Genomic DNA, 16572 nt, shown 5'->3' on the forward strand with positions numbered 1-16572 from the left:
TTCTGCCAGCACATTAGAGCAATCTTTCTCGGACTTGTTCGGATGATGAGATACCTCATCATCTTAGTCCTCCTTGCAAACTACAATGAAACATTGTGACATTTAATTCTCTTATAAATACTAGGGACAATTTTATTAGCAGTAAGTATGACCATGTTTTCTATACTGCCTCATTTTCTTACAAGTATTAGAACTCACTTGGATTAGCTCAAGGCAAAATGCAGAATGTATTATAAGAATAGAGGGGTAGCAGGGCTTCCCTGGTGGCGCAGTGGTTGAGAATCTGCCTGCTAATGCAGGGGACACGGGTTCGAGCCCTGGTCTGGGAAGATCCCACATGCCGCGGAGCAGCTGGGCCCGTGAGCCACAATTGCTGAGCCTGCGCGTCTGGAGCCTGTGCCCCGTGACGGGAGGGGCCGCGATAGAGAAAGGCCCGCGCACCGCGATGAAGAGCGGTCCCCGCACCGCGATGAAGAGTGGCCCCCGCTTGCCGCAACTGGAGAAAGCCCTCGCACGAACCGAAGACCCAACACAGCCAAAAATAAATAAATAAATAAATAAATAAAATAAGAAAATCCTTTAAAAAAAAAAAAAAAAAAAAAAAAAAAAAAAAGAATAGAGGGGTAGTTTCTGGACCTGTGGGGCAGGAAGCACAGCCGCCCTCACAAGAGCCCTAAACCATGAGGTAGAAAACCAGCAGGAAACGGCAGTCATTTTCTCAATCTCTTGTTTTTGACTTCTGCTTCCTGCCTCCCCCCACTCTTGGAGGCTGATGGCCACCTCTCAGCCCCTGAGTTTTTATCTCCTGAGTTGAAACAACCTGCAATGACTGCCTGCTGTTTCTTAGTCCCGCCTCTACATTCCTTAGAGAATCTGATTGGCCATATGTAAGTCAGGTGTTTATCCCTTGTCCAATCAGTTGAATCTTGGGGGGTTGGATCAGGCAGGATAAACTTGACTGCCAAAGCAAAATCCCCAGGGAGGAAATAGGTGGAGGGAAACCCCAAACCTCCTTTATTTTATCTTATTTTATCTCTTAACATAAACTCCCCTTCCTGTACACCTTGAGACATGGCCCAGTATAACCAGCCATGTTATCAACAGCCACAAATTGTGTTCCGCATCCCTGATGGGAGAATATTCAGAGTCCTGTGAGCTGCAGTGGAGAGAGGCTCCTGGTTCCCAGGTATGACCACCTACCAGCTGCCATTTGTGGACTAAGCAATCAGGTTACATCACCTACAACACAAATTCCCCTTTAGAAAAAGGAATGTGGGATAGGAACCCCCATGGCATCATGTCCAGTTGTCACCCATTGGTGTAGAGCGTATACAGCATCCTGAGGGCCAGAGAGAGAAAAGTGAACCCGGCTCTTTCAAACACAGGTATCAAAACCCACACACACTAACTTAAGCAAACAGAGAGAATCCATCACAAGGATCCAGCTCACTCTCAAAATCTCAGGGCAGACTTGGGGGGATGACTCTCAGTCTCTCTCTGGGCCTCCTATAGCTGCGTCACGTTTCTCTCTCTACTTCTCTCTATCCCAGGCCCTAACCTGGGGACTCTTCATAGGCTCTAAAATATGAATTCAGAGGAACTAGACATTCCTACTGCAGGATTCTTTAAGTACCACTGGGGCTACATATCATTTTAGGTGGTACATGGAAAACACTGTATTTTTAAATGGATATTTAATTGACATTTATTTACTCCAATTTTTATTTATTTAAATGACGCACACACACACACGCACACGCACACACACGCACACACAAAACCCTCTGTGATTCTTGCTCTCCTTGTTTAGGAGGAAGTTTAGTTAGAGTTTCCAAGTGCTGCAATTTATATAACAGTATTAGGTCCATGACCACTCAAGCTAAATGTCGATATGGCCACATCATGGAGAGAGCTTCTGGAGACCCTAAAAGCGTCACCCAGATTTCCTTGGGAACGGAACTCATCACATTAATGGGCTTCTCTTGTCATCAAGAAATACTAGGATCCTATTCCGAATCTTTAAAAAAATAATTTTGTATCCATCTTTGAAACTAAAGAATGAAAATCACCTATTATCTTACTAACCAGAGTTAAGGCTTCCACTTTTGTGTGTTTCTTTCCGAACACTGTGTGTATGGTTTTCACAGAGTTGAGATGAAATATTTCTAAAATATGTTAACCCACTCTGTTGTCTCAGTAGGTAGAGTTTTTGTTTGGGATTCTGCATGGCCTCCAATACTGTTATGAACAACTGCAAGTACAGGAAGTATCAAAAATGGACCTCTCTCCACCCTTATTCAAGTCACCCCCTTGGTGACTTTGTAAATGTCCTCAATAAATCTCTGATACACCTTGTTTCTTGTTAATGGCCTCCTTTTCCTGAAAGTTATGTATAAGAGAAATCCCAAGAAAAATAGAATGTCCATTAGCTGGGTTTCAGGAAATTGATCATTGATTTATCTCTATGAGTTACTAGATTGTTTCTGACTCAACAATTGTCTTTGAATGTATCATCAAGTTTTCTGTTTGAGGCATGTGGGGAAAAAGTGCTGATTGTTTAGGCAAGTTTTGAGGGCTCTAGATGAAAGGCATTGCTATCACAGAGCAAAGTGAAGCCCTGTGTGATCAGAGCAGCAAGTCAACATCTGTGAGAACCTGACCATACAGCAGAAAAGTGGAAATCCGAGTGGGCATGATGTTCACAGAATTATTCAGAAGGGTTTGGAACATCTGCTTAAGGGAGAAAGTCCCAGAACCACATTCTTTCTTCTACCAAACAAACTTAATTTTTCCTTCCAGGGGAGGCAAGCAGTGCAAACAGTCCCCAAATTGTGTGTATTTGGCTTTGACATACCGAATGGTTTCTTCCCCCACCCCAGCAAATTTCCTTCTCTGATAGATATATATACACCTGACTAATTATGCAGCTCTGGAATTTTTTTGAGCTGCTGTTCTATTAGCACATTACCTAGGGCTTAGTTTTCTCCTGCCTTTCCCTTTGCAACTCAATATTAAAATTAATTTGCTTTTTCTATGTTAGGAAGTACCTAAGGGCTTAGATAAAGTTTCTTTGGCATTAATCCCACTTTGGTGTAAATAGTGTAGATAATCTACACCTGGATAAATAGGGACTGGCCACAGTCAAAAAAGAACAAAACTAAAAAGAGCTTTATTTAGGAACCCTGATGCAAGGAAGTGAGTTCACTTTACTTTCTTAAAACTCCAGAATAGTTGCCATGGGTGCATTTCTGTGGCTTAATTTTTTGTCATTGGCGCATTCTCAAAGCTCAGTGATGTTTGACCCTAATGGAGTCTGAACTCGAAGTAGATACTGCATAATGAAATTACACTTAATAAACCGCTTTCTAGGGAATTACCTTGTGGTCCAGTGGTTAGGACTCCGCGCTTTCACTGCCGAGGGTCCGGGTTCAATCGCTGGTCGGGGAACTAGGGCACCGCAAGCCATGCAGCGTGGCCAAAAATTAAAAATAAATAAATAAACTGCTTTCTAGCTAGTACCTGTGATCTCCAAGACATAAGGCTTTTCTGTTTCCTGGAGAGAAAACTGCCTACTTCGTAGAAGACAAGGCCTAATCAGCCTCAAGGTTATTAGGCAGGCATCTTAAGTGTGAAGCGGTGGATTGAACAAAGGAAAACAATAATTTTATCCAATTAGTAGTGGTTATTTTTGTAGCTTTGATTTGTACACGTGAAACAGTGGAATGATTTTGAAAAATATTCTGAAGATCTGCTACTTATAAAATTGTATTTGCATCTTAGGGTAGCTATTTGACTCCTACAGATGCCCTGCATGCGTTACAACTAAGTGGGCTGCAGCTTATCTGTGGATTTACCCCTCGCAAGATGCTTCACTCCTCTGTATCTTAGTTTCTCCATCAGTAACGGGGTGATAATAATCACAGCTCACGGAGTTGTGCTGCGGAACGAAGGAATGACATAGGCAAGGCGTTTAGAACCATGCTTTTTCACTGAAGTCACTCCCAGTACAAAATGGGCACGGGACTCTTTTTCTGAGATCTTCATCATAAGTCCCAGCCTGTCTCTACTCTGATAGCTTGTCCTGGATCAGTGATCCCAGTGAGGGTGTCTTGTCCTTTGCATGGTAAAACCAGTACTGAGACAAGGGAGGGGGGGGTCTCATCTTCAGGAATGGCCCATTGGAGTGAACTCCTCTGCGAATACGGGGGTGCTCCATTAATTCTGGTTGAAGGTGGAGACGTACACCTGTGGTGGGGTACAGGTGACTGTAGCCACCATCGCAGAGGAAGCTCATTGGATGCCAGACTCAGCACATAGCTCTTCCGCTTACTGGAATATCTTCACCTGTGGATGAGAGAAAACTGAGGCTTCGAGGGGTTAAGTAAACATCCTGCATGTGCTCAAATGCCTCGTGACAAAGGCAGGGCTCCATCCTGGATGATGGGATTCCAGGAGTCATATAATCTCAACCCTGACTGCACACAGCCAGGCTCAGAACGCTGTCTTCTCTCCTGCCCCGATCCTGGTTATCGGAATCAATTACATAAACAGTATCTTCTCTCCTGGGTCCCTCCCCCAACCCCTGTGAAATTCCTTCCCTTATCTATATATAGCCCTTGGGAACTGGAGCCTTTCTTGGAGCTTCTAAATCAGTATGGTGTGTTTTCTCAGATGTTCACACTAAGTTTCCATCTCTCTGCTGGTTTCTGTTTTCCGGATTTCTAGTCGAATTGGAAAGCTTTAATCTACCGTGTTAGAACATTAGAGTTTGAGGAATTTTGTGTTCGTTAACACTTCGGGAATTTTAATGGCAACTTGGGTGATTTTATCCAGGAGCTTTTCCCATGAAAAATAATGCAGGTATTTTTGGAGATTGAAAAATACATGGGAAGTTAGAGCACCCTCTCCACACCAAGGAGAAATAGGTGTCTTTTTCCCTCCCTTGGGCCAGAGAGACCTGTAAGTGCATCGTGTCCCTCCGAAGACTTCTCTTTTCTTCTTCCGTTCTCCCTAGGCTAAGTGAAGCATGGATCTTGTCCAGATGCTTGAGATCAGCCTCTCAGCTTCCTTGAAAGCTGCCCCGTCTTTATCTCTGCACGTTTCTGGCAGCCAGGGGTCAGCCCTTTTGTCCACTTGCCATCCTCCATTCTTTCTCTGCTGATCTTTCCCCTTTCTTCTGACAACCCCCTTACTTTGCTCCTGTGCCTAGTTTTCCTTCAACATCAGTTTTCCTCTTCTTGGCAGAACCTCCTAATCTTGCTTCTCCTCTAGGACCGGAGGAATGAGAGCTTTGCTCAACCCCCCGCGCCTTCTCCTTTTCATGCTGTTTGGCCCCCTCCCTGCCTTCTCTATGGGTGTCAGGAACTGAGTCATTTTGGGACTTTCTCTCTGGACCCTTTCCTCCCTGAAAGCAGTAAAATTATTTTCTATAGAGACTATCTCAAATCTATTATTCTACAGGCCTTTCTTTGATGAGTTTCTGAAAACACAGATTGTCAGAAGCCTGTTCTCTCTCCTGACACAGCAGAAGCACCCAGCCGGCAACAAGTCACACTGCCCTCGTTGCAACATGTGTGCCCATGTTTGGGGACTCTGTGACTTGCTTGATAATTTTATCTTTTAAAAAATTTCTTTGAAGCCTTTGTGTGATCATCTGACGAATTCTGCCAGAATTGTCTCATGAGGGTGATATCCATTCTCTGTTTCTCTCCCAGGCAGTGTGTCCTCATGGGATGACCCATGGGTTAAGGCCAAGAGAAGACTCTGCGCTACTCAAGTTTGGCAAGGAAGGTGGGAGAGTCCCGGGGAATCCCTCCCTTTATGAGGCGTTGTCATCTTAAACTTGGGGATTGACTACTTTCCAACTCCATCTTGCTATTAACAAATAGTAGGGTGGTGGGGTTGCGTTCAGCCGTACTCCTACGACCTTCAGTAATACTGTTCCTTACCCACACTGGTCTCCTTTCTGGTTTTCCAATCTTCCACGCTCCTTCCTGCTTCCGGCCCCTTTGGACTCACCTTTCCTTCTCTCAGCTCTGTATGAAACTGGGTGAGCGTCCTTCAGCCTCACCTGAGGACATGCTAGCTTCTATTACCCGCTCTGGGAAGTAGCCCTCCCCTCATTTACCTCCTCTCTAGCCCTTACCTGAAATGATAGATGTTAGAGGCAAAGCTGTCACTTGATTTTCACATGCAGGGTAAAGCAAGTGGCAGAACAACCAACATTTGAGCAACACAAGTCCCTATACTTTTGTGGGGACACACTGTGGGGACAGATTAGGTGCCACCCACCCTGTGGTCGTTGTCGTTGAGGGTGATAGTGTATTAATGGGCTTAGCATCTCAGGCACTGGATCTTTAGGTACAAAATCCATTGCCTTCCAGAATCAAGGAAGTTATTGTTTTTTTCTTCTTGTCAATTTTCTTGAAGTCCCTTGAATCTAATTGCAAACAGACAAGGACAGGCAGCAATTTGTGTCCTGAGAGAGCCAGGAACAAGGGCTCCATTTATTTTGTAATTTGTAATTTCTTTGTCTCCAAGGAAAAGATCCTGGGTTAAAAAAAAAATCATAATTGGGAGTCCAGCAAAGGTTTTGTGCTTCCTTGTGAAGCTACATGATGTTACAAATTATTCCCCAGGGCCTTGGTAAGAGCAGGGGCAGAGAAGGAGGTTTTCAGTGGAGCGAGATCTCCAGATGGCTGGGCAGGCTGCGTGGGCGGTGCTGGGGGGCAGAAAGCCAGTCCTGGTAGGGGCTGGATTCTTGGGTATCTGGTCCTACTGATGCAAGTTACCCCATGACCTTGGACACTCTACCTCCCTGGGTTTCAATCCTTTATCTAAAAAATGAGGCAGTTCAATCAGGGCATTTTTTCTTAGCTCTGTCATACCCAATAACTTCCTTTTTATTTCAAAAGTTTTCTTATGGTACTAAAATGAAACTTTAACAAATAAGATATTCCTTTACTATCCTGAAATGAGATTGTGTAAACAAAATAAGCTGTCTGTACACATAATTTCAAAAAAGACAGTATATTGACTTAATTTTAACATAAAGAAGAAAACAAAGGAAAATATAGTAAAATGATATGTACGTTAATAAATCCATTCTAGGGTCTGATTCTGATGAAATAGTCTGGTGCTACACCTCCAGGTAGACCGACAGGTATGCTGTACTACACACAACTGCACTACCCTCCGCAGTGGGATAATCTGAGATGGCGTGTTAGAGTTCTCCAGGGAAACGAAACCAATGGGGGAGAGAGACAGAAATAAGAGGAGATTTATTATAGGAATCGGCTCATGTGGTTATGAGACCACGAAGTCCCACATTCTGCTGTCTGCAAGCTGGAGAACCAGGAAAGCTGGTGGTTTAACTCAGTTGGAGTCCAAAGACTTGAGAACTGGGAGGACTGATGGGGTAAGTCCCGATCTTGGTCCAAAGCCTGAGAACCAGGAGCCCTGATGTCCAAGGGCAGGAGAAAATGGATGTCGCAGCTCCAGCAGAGGGAACAGATTCTCCTTTGTCAGCCTTTTTGTTCTGTTCAGGCCCTCAACTGATTAGATGATGCCCACTGCTTTGGTGAGGGTGATCTTTACTCAGTCTACTGCTTCAAGTGCTAATCTCTTCCAGACACATGTTCATAAACACACTGAAAAATACTGTTTTACCAGCTCTCTGGGCATCCCTTCACCTAGTCAAGTTGGCACATAAAATGAACCATCACTTACGGTGAACAACTCATAGTAATACTTAAAATCAGTGTTGACTCTTCCCTCAATTTATACAGCAGTTGCATTCCTGGAAATTTCAGTGTATGTAAAAATGGTGCCCCTCAAAAGGGTAAACAAGAATTAGGTTCTAAGTTCAGATAAATCCGGACAGGTTTTCTGTACCCATGAATAGCCAGCGGGATGTCTGAAAGTCTGCAGGAGGCAGGATGCTTCTTTAATGTGTTGACTGTCCTGTACATTGCAGGATATCAAGCATTTCTGTTCACAGCCAAACCACCTATTTCCTAAATGCTCTGTCAGGGCAACACTACCCTGTTGAGACTCTGTCTTCCATGAACCCAGGATATGCTGCTAAAACTTGGATGTGCACATGTTACCTGGAGGATCTCATTTAATACATATGATTCATATGTTCTGGGTTGGGCCCAGGATTCTGCATTCCCATCAGGCTTCCAGGTGCCACTGCTGCTGCTGGGCTGGGACCACACTTTGAGTAACAAGGACCTACAGGATTCCCATGGCACTAAGCTTCTTGCACTAAGCTTCTGTAGATTCAGGGCGTGGCTCTCCAAAGTGGGGTGTCTTTGAGAACCATCTGCTATCAAATCTCCTGGGGTGTTTTCAAAAATGTACGTCCCAGAGCCTCACCTGGACGTCTTGAATCAGGAACTCCCTGTTTCTGCATCTTAATAATTAATTCCCTGAGTGTGGCCTTAAAATCGCTAACGTTGAAAACCCCCAGGTACATATCTTGACATCTCTGGATCTTGAGGATCTTTGTGGAACAAAGCCCTGTTTCTCCAACAAAATCTCAGATGTGGCGCGAATCAAAAAACTGTCCTAAAATATCATATGATATCATCTTATATGCAGAATCTAAAAAATGATACAGCTGAACTTATTTACAAAACAGAAACAGACTCACAGGCTTAGAAAACAAACTTATGGTTACCAAAGGGGAAACATGGTTGGGGGGGGGATTAATTAGGAGGTTGGGATTAACATATACTACTACACTACTATGTATAAAATGGATAATCAACAAGGACCTACTGTATAGCACAGGGAACTCTTCTCAATACTCTGTAATAACCTATATGGAAAAGGAATCTGAAAAAGAATAGATATATGTATAACTCAATCACTTTGCTGTACACCTGAAACTAACACAACATTGTAAATCAACTATACTCCAATATGAAATAAAAATTAAAAAAAAAACAACTGTCCTGGTTCATCAGATAGCAGTTGGAAAGTCAACCACTCATCTGAAGTTCTAGAAATCTTCTATTTCTTGACTGGGTGCTGGTTACACAGATGCTCAAGCCTTTTGCGCACTTACTCACTTTTTTCTGAATGTATGCCACATTTCACATACCGGTAAGACCTCTCCTCGGTGGCTTTCATAGATGTGGTCGCTTAGCCCAGGGAAAGCAGGAAGGGAATTGTTATTTACTATTCAAGCCTAGTTATCTTTTATTTCCCAGCTGTGCCCCTTTTCTGTTGGTTTCACTTATTCTAAGCTGCTGGTGGGAGAGGGCAGCGTGGGAGGCACAGTGAAATGTTTCCTTTTGTCCTGAGACCAAGCAGAGAGCTGTTGACCTGCTCTACTTTGGAAAAGGCCATCGGGGGCATCTGGAGAAGGGGTCGAGTCTTTCTCTTTCTGGATATAGAGAAAGACTCCTCTCCCTCCTCTCCCTCGATGCAGCATCTCTGCCCTGGTGGCTCAGCCACGATAAAGCCACTTTCCCTCTGTACTGGCAGGTGGTTACCACGAGAGTATTACAGCTAAACCTTCTGAGAACATTTTTACCTAAATAAGGCCTCTGATCTCCTCAGATGAATTACCCTCTCTGGTGATTTCCTGGCTGCAGCCCGTTGGTGCAGCCCTCGTAGGTGGGTCGCTGTGTCGTGTTACAGGTGCTGCAATAGACTCCACTCCTGTAGGGGTCTAAAGGGGGGAGGCCAGAAGTTCAGCAGCTTGGGGCTGGCCACGCCTCTGCCTTGGCCCATTTCTGGTGCCCGTGTCTCTGCCCCAAATCCTATTCTGCTTGTTCTGCTTTGCTCTTGTGCCTTGTCTTTTGTTGATCTTCTACGGCTGGCTGCACAGCCGACTGCCATCCCATGCAATTCCAAGAGTGCCATTTACACTGTGCCCTGTGGGCAAGGCAGTGCTGCTGGGGTACAGGCGTCAAAAAATCAAAGCCCCCTGCCTTTTTTTTTTTTAATGAGGCAGGTCATTTGACCCATTTGACCCCATTTGTTCTTGCTCTGCCAGACCATGCATGTGAAGTGAGCTCAAGCATCCAGAAGAACTGGATGGGCAATACAATAGATTACTTCTGGACAGTGGGGCATTCATGGAATATCTGAGAAGAGCTGCTCAATTCTTCCGTGGCTTACCCAAAAGAATATGAATTATCTGTTTTTATCCAAGTTATCAGTAAATGTTATTAGTAGAAATATCCAATGCAAAATGAAACTGGCAACAGTTAACACTGAACATAATAAAATGTTACAAATGAGAAACTCATTTATTTGTTGGTAAGTTTGAAAAGTACAAAACAATTGAACTGGGAAAAAATAGGTATAATAGGAAACACCTACACAAAATAAAACCAACGGAAGGAAACATGCATGCACATTTAAAATTGATTTTTTTTCCCCTCAGTGGCATTTTTCACAGAAATAGAACAAACAATCCTAAAATCTATATGGAACTACCAAAGACCCTGAATAGCCAAAGCAATCTTGAGAAAGATTATATATAATATTATACAAATACTGAACCATTATGTTGTACACCTGAAAGTAATACAATGTATGTCAATTATACCTCAATTCAAAAAATAAAAATTGACTTTTTTAGTCAGAGGAATCAACCTTGGCACAATCTGGATATGCAGATTTTGACCCAGGAAATTGCTGTTGATTGAAATGCGGTCATCAAAGCAAACTCAGATTGTCAGAAGCCATGATGGACAGCGTTCATACAGACAAAAGTAATTGAAGAACCATGTATTTTTGGTAATATTTTAGCAGGAAAAACTCCTGTTGAAAAGAATATTTTAAATGGGAAAAACATGGTAATAGTTTAACAGCACAGAATGGAAAAATTGTTGAGGGATTAAAATGGTTTATGATGGAATTCACTGAGGAAAATATAGTTTCTCAATGAAATTTCTTCAGGTTTGGTAAAATTCAGATTAAAATCTACATATTCTTAAAGACAGAACAAAAAAATGTTTATAAGGACAAAGCACCAACTGGGTCAAATAGAGTCTTCAAAAATGGTGGGTGGGGACAAATGAGACCTGATGACTAGATGACTAAATGCCATTTTAGATTGGATCCTGGGACAGAAAAAAAAAAAGGATGGTGGTGGAAAAATTGGTGAAATCCAAATGAAGTCTGGAGTTCAGTGAATAGTAATGTACCATTGTTGGTTTTTCAGGTTTGGCAAATGTATCATAGTAATATCAGATATTTATATTAGGAAAAACGAGGTGAAGAGCATACAGGAACTTTCTGTATTATCTCTGCAACTTTTCTGTAAGTCTAAAATTGCTCCCCAAATATGGTGGGCTCAAAATGGCCTGGACCAGAGGAAAAAACAACCCAAACTTCCCATTGCAGCTCTCCCATGAGCCTTGCGGCTCACTTCCCGGTGGAGCCCTGTGGTTGTGCTGCATTGATTTCTTTCTAGGGACTTGTACGTAATGCCACGCCTGCCCTCAGCACCCGTGAGCTCATGGCCAGCCTCTGGCCTCTCCGCACAATGCTCTCCTCCTCCTTCCAGACAGCCTTCTACTGCTCATCCTGGAACCAGCTCCCTTGGACCTCCCAGTGTGTAGACCTAGCACTCCAACTTGGCCAAATATTGCAATCATCTGAGAAGCTTTAACAATTTCTGGTCCTGGCTGCCACCCCCAGAGATTCTGATTTAAGTGGTCTGGGGCATGGCCTGGGCCTCTGGATTTTAAAAACCTCCCCAGGGGCTTCCCTGGTGGCACAGTAGTTAAGAATCCACCTGCCAATGCAGGGGACACGGGTTCAAGCCCTGGTCCAGGAAGATCCCACATGCCGCAGAGCAACAAAGCCCGTGCGCCACAACTACTGAGTCTGTGCTCTAGAGCCCGCGAACCACAACTACTGAGCCAGCATGCCACAACTACTGAAGCCCGTGCGCCTAAAGCCCACGCGCCTAGAGCCCATGCTCTGCAACAAGAGAAGCCACTGCAATGAGAAGCCCGCGCACCGCAATGAAGAGTAGCCCCAGCTCGCCGCAACTGGAGAAAGCCCGTGCGCAGCAACAAAGACCCAATGCAGCCCAAAACAAATAAAAATAAAAATAAATTTATTAAAAAAAAAAAGACCTCCCCAGGTGATTCTAATTGCAGCCAAGTTTGAGAACCCTTGGCGTCACCTCACCAAATCCTATTAGTCCTTGAAAAGCCTAGTGAAGCCCTGACTTAATTACAGCAGCCCTTCCTTGTCCTCTGGACCATGGAGGTTAACATGCTCCTTCCAACATAGATGACTGCATATGTACATTGCGCCCACTCTGCTTTCATATATGTTAATTAGCACCCTGTGGGCAGTTTTGTTGCGTATTTCTTTGCATCTCTACCACCAGGAGGTTCGTGCTCCTGATTCTCAGGATGTTCTTGTGAGTCATCCTGAGAGTGAGGAATAAATTGCTGGTTTCTCTTCTGGAAGCAGATGGCCTTGACTGTCCTGAGGGACTTCATTGTTAGGTAAGCACCGGCCTCACCGTGTAGCAGCCCGCAGTGACTGTTTCCTCTTCTGCGGGTGGCCCTTATCCCTGATGCAGTTGCTGGTCCTTCTCTGATCACTTCCTTTGCAGAGCAGAGACTCTCGGGTGTCCTCCGAGCGTGGCCTGGGCAGAACCTACTCTCTTGTTTGCACTTAAAGCCAAAGTCAGGTCAAAATCACTTGACTCCCACTAATTCACTGCACACTCTGAGAGAGGTTGGGACCTGGGACCCTTTGCTGCAGTGCTGCAATGCTTGCACCTGGACAAACATCTCCTCGAGCTACAAATTACAGAGAAGCTATAAGGGACTAAAAATAATTTGTCGGGGCAAATTCTGGACAAAAGATACAAAAAGACCAAAAAAGAAAAACCCAACTGCCTCTTCTGAAGAACTGGGAGCAAAAACAGGGTGTCCAGAGCAAAAGCTGGGTAGTGCACATGCCCCCTGCACTCAACACCGCCAGAGGGGTGGGCAAAACACCTAAGCCACCGCTCCAGCCCAGCCCCTGGACACACCCCTACCCTCACCCCATGTAAGGAACCCGGCAGCCCCCTCACAGGGAGAGAGCAAGGGAACATGTTACTTGTTTCGCTCCCTCCTGCGGCCACAGGGGCCCCAATAAAGCCTTGCCTGAATTTCTTGTCTGGCCTCTAGTCAATTTCTATTGATTGCGGACGGCCAAGAACCCTGGTCAGTATCAATTCCAGTGTCCAGGTGGAATTATGCCTTTGAAATATTGGATCTGGGCTGGGATCTGGTCTCGTTTCAGCCCCTGAATGTCAGTATTCCCAAACACAGAGAGGAGTTGGGGGATTTTTTTGTTTGCTTCTTGATTTTTTAATAGCAGCAGTTGATGGACTCTACCCTAGACCTTCTGATTCGGAATTCAGAACCTGAAGGGTGACAGCTGGGACTCCGAGTCTTCCTAAGTTCCTCCGATGATGCTGGGGAGCCAGCCCACGGCTGCTGGTTTTGGGCTCCCCTGGGAACTGCATCAACCCAAAGCATCAAGGGACTGGTTCGGAACTCAGGGCTCCTCGTGAAAATCTCCTGGAATTTACAAAGACATCAGGCCCAAGCCCTATCCCTGAAGAGTTGGCTAGGGAAGGTTGCAGGTAGTGGTGAACATCTGAGTGGTTTGTAAACTCCCCGGGTGATTCGAATGCGCAGTCCTGATCTGATGCCGGGATCAGCAGACGTTTTCTGTAAAGGGCCAGTGAATAAATGTTTTAGTCTACATGGTCTCTGGTACAACTGCTCAACTTGGCCATTGTGGTGTGGAAGCAGCCAGGTACGTTATGTAAACGAATGCGCATGTGCAGGACTGTGTTTTAGTAACACTTTATTTGTAAAAACAGTCAGCAGGCTGATGCAGCTCTCGGGTCATAGCTTGTCCACCCCTGATAGAACCACCTGGGGAGCTACAAAATCATCTTGTACCCCAGGGCCAATTAAATCAGATTCTCCATTGGGGGTGCCCAGGCGTGGGTATTTATGAAAACCTCTTCGGGTGAGTTTTCAATCAGCCGGGATTAAGACCCACCGCTGTAATATACTATGATTGCACACATCATTCTAAAAGTCTTGCTCTGACACGATGTTTAGTCTGCTGCAGAAGATTTTTTCTCTCTTTGTATGTTTGTTTGCTTGATTTTTAAAATTTATTTAAATGGATGTATTCCAGGCATACTGTTCTCTGCTTGTCTCTCCCTGGACCACAGTTTTTTAACGAGATATGACATATATGCAGTCAAGTGTGCAAATCTTCAGTGTACAGCTTGATGAATGTAAAAACATTTATTGATTGTATCCTTCTTCACATATATTATAGCCATGTAACCACCACTCACATCAAAGTATAAGACACTCAGAGAAACCCTGTTCCCCTTCCCAGTCAGTACCCTCCTGATGTTTTTTTGAAGCCTGCTTTGAAATCTTTGTTCTCTCGGAATAGGTGTCACTAAGTCACGGGTATTTGGCGCTTGCTTTGCCCACAGATCTTCTTGGCATTACAGGGGTGAAAGCAAGCATAGGGTGTGCCTGGCATTTTCCACTGTACATTTCGTTTCTGTGGCACACGGCACCCTTGGAAGGCAAGCTCTGCAGGCCCCATTGGCCCATGATCATCAGGGAACAGGGAGGGCTTTCAAGCAGGCCTGGGCTAGGTGAGCTCACCACACTTGCATGGATTCTGCTGGGGAGGTAACAACAAGCCCGAGTAGACAGCTCATTTCAGCACAGCAGGCAGCTTGAGCTTCATGTTCACGTGGTCCCCTTGCCCCTCACATCCCAGGGAAGCCGTGTACAGCAGGCCCAGGTGAACGCTGCCCCCCCTGTGGGCCTGTGTTCCAACTGAGGAACCTGAACGCAGGAAATCCCTAGTCTTATAAGGGACTGCAAACAAATGTGCTCAACGTCTTTCCCACAGGGAGACATTAGCTTTATTTTTTTTTTAATTGCGATGAAATTCACATAGCATAAAATTTGCCTTTTTCAAACGTACAGTTCAGTGGCCTTTAATACATTCACAACGTTGTGCCACCACCACCTGTATCTAGTCCTGAAACATTTTCATCACCCTAAAAAACAACTCCATCCCACTGTCACCCCCAGTCAGCCCCTCCCCTCAGCCCCTGGCAACCACCAACCCGCTTGCTGCCTCTGTGGATGAATGTATTTAGGACAGTTCATGTAAAGGCTGTCATACAATATTGTGACCTTTGGGGTATGGCTGCTTTCATTAAACATAATGTTTTTGAGGTTCATCTGTATTGTGGTATATATCAGTGTTTCATAGTTGATGGACGTTTGGGTTGTTTCTACCTTTTGGCTATTATACATAGTGCTGCTATAAACTTTCATATATAAGTATTTGAGTACTTGTTTTCAATTTTTTAGGTATAAATTGAGGAGTGGAATTGCTGGGTCATGTGATAATTCTATGTTTAACTTTTTGAAGAACCTCCATGCTGTTTTCCACAGCAGCTGTAACATTTTATATCCCACCAGGAAAGTACCTGGGTTCTAGTTTCTCCATATCCTCACCAACACTTGTCATTTTCCATTTTATTATTGCCATCCTAGTGGGTATCTCACTGCAGTTTTAGTTTGCGTTTCCCTAATAACTAATGAGGTTGCATGTCTTTTCATGTGTTATTGGCCACTTGTATATCTTCTTTGTAGAAATATCTATTCAGGTCTTTTATGCATTTTTAAAATTGTGTTGTTTGTCTTTTTGTTATTGACTTGTAGGGTTCTTCATGTATTCTGGATACAAGACCCTTATCACTAGACCCCTATCAGATATATGATTTGCAAATATTTTCTCCCACTTTGCAGATTGTCCTTTGATAATGTCCTCTGACGCACCAAAGTTTCAAATTCTGATGGAGTTCAATATACCTATTTTTTTCTTACGATTTTTGTGTCATACCTAAGACACCATTGCCAGATCCTAGAATGTAAGCAAATCTGCTCCATGCGGGGACTTCCCTGGTGGTCCAGTGGTTAAGAATCCACCTTCCAATGCAGGGCACACGGGTTCAATCCCTGGTCAGGGAACATGCAGATCCCACATGCTGCAGGGCAACTAAACCCACGTGCTGCAACTACTGAGCCCATGCAGTCTGGAGCCCCCACGTCATAACTAGAGAGAAGCCTGCATGCCGCAACAAAGAGCCCATGCACTGCAACTGAGACCCGATGCACCCAAAAATAAATACATACATACATACATACATACATAAATTTTTTTTTTTTAAAGTCTGCTCCATGCCTCAGAGCGGTTTTGGAAACATCCTTGAACATAGCTGCTAATACTCAGCTTTGCTCAGAATATATGCAGAAACACTAGAATTATCTCCCAATAGGCCAACATGCAAAGGCTGAGATGAGAGACAGAGCTGAAAAAAGAATCTTCATACCAGTTTAGGGGCTGCAGCCAGCTGTCCCAGAGTGAAAGACTGCTTTCTCTTAATCTGGTCATATGAGCCAGTCTTCCTTTTCAGCTTAAACTAGCATAAACTGGGAGTTCATTTCTTACAAGTGATTGAGTCCTGAGCAA

General features: G+C 44.3%; 1 protein-coding gene across 1 annotated transcript in view; it reads left to right on the forward strand.

Annotated features, from left to right (window-relative positions):
• Nucleotides 1-16572, forward strand: part of LOC130707522 (potassium channel subfamily K member 13-like) — a 124401-nt gene that overhangs the window by 32050 nt on the left and 75779 nt on the right. The gene's annotated exons all lie outside the window — the stretch shown is intronic.

The sequence above is a fragment of the Balaenoptera acutorostrata genome, chromosome 3 (genome assembly GCF_949987535.1).
Source record: "Balaenoptera acutorostrata chromosome 3, mBalAcu1.1, whole genome shotgun sequence".
NCBI lineage: Eukaryota > Metazoa > Chordata > Mammalia > Artiodactyla > Balaenopteridae > Balaenoptera > Balaenoptera acutorostrata.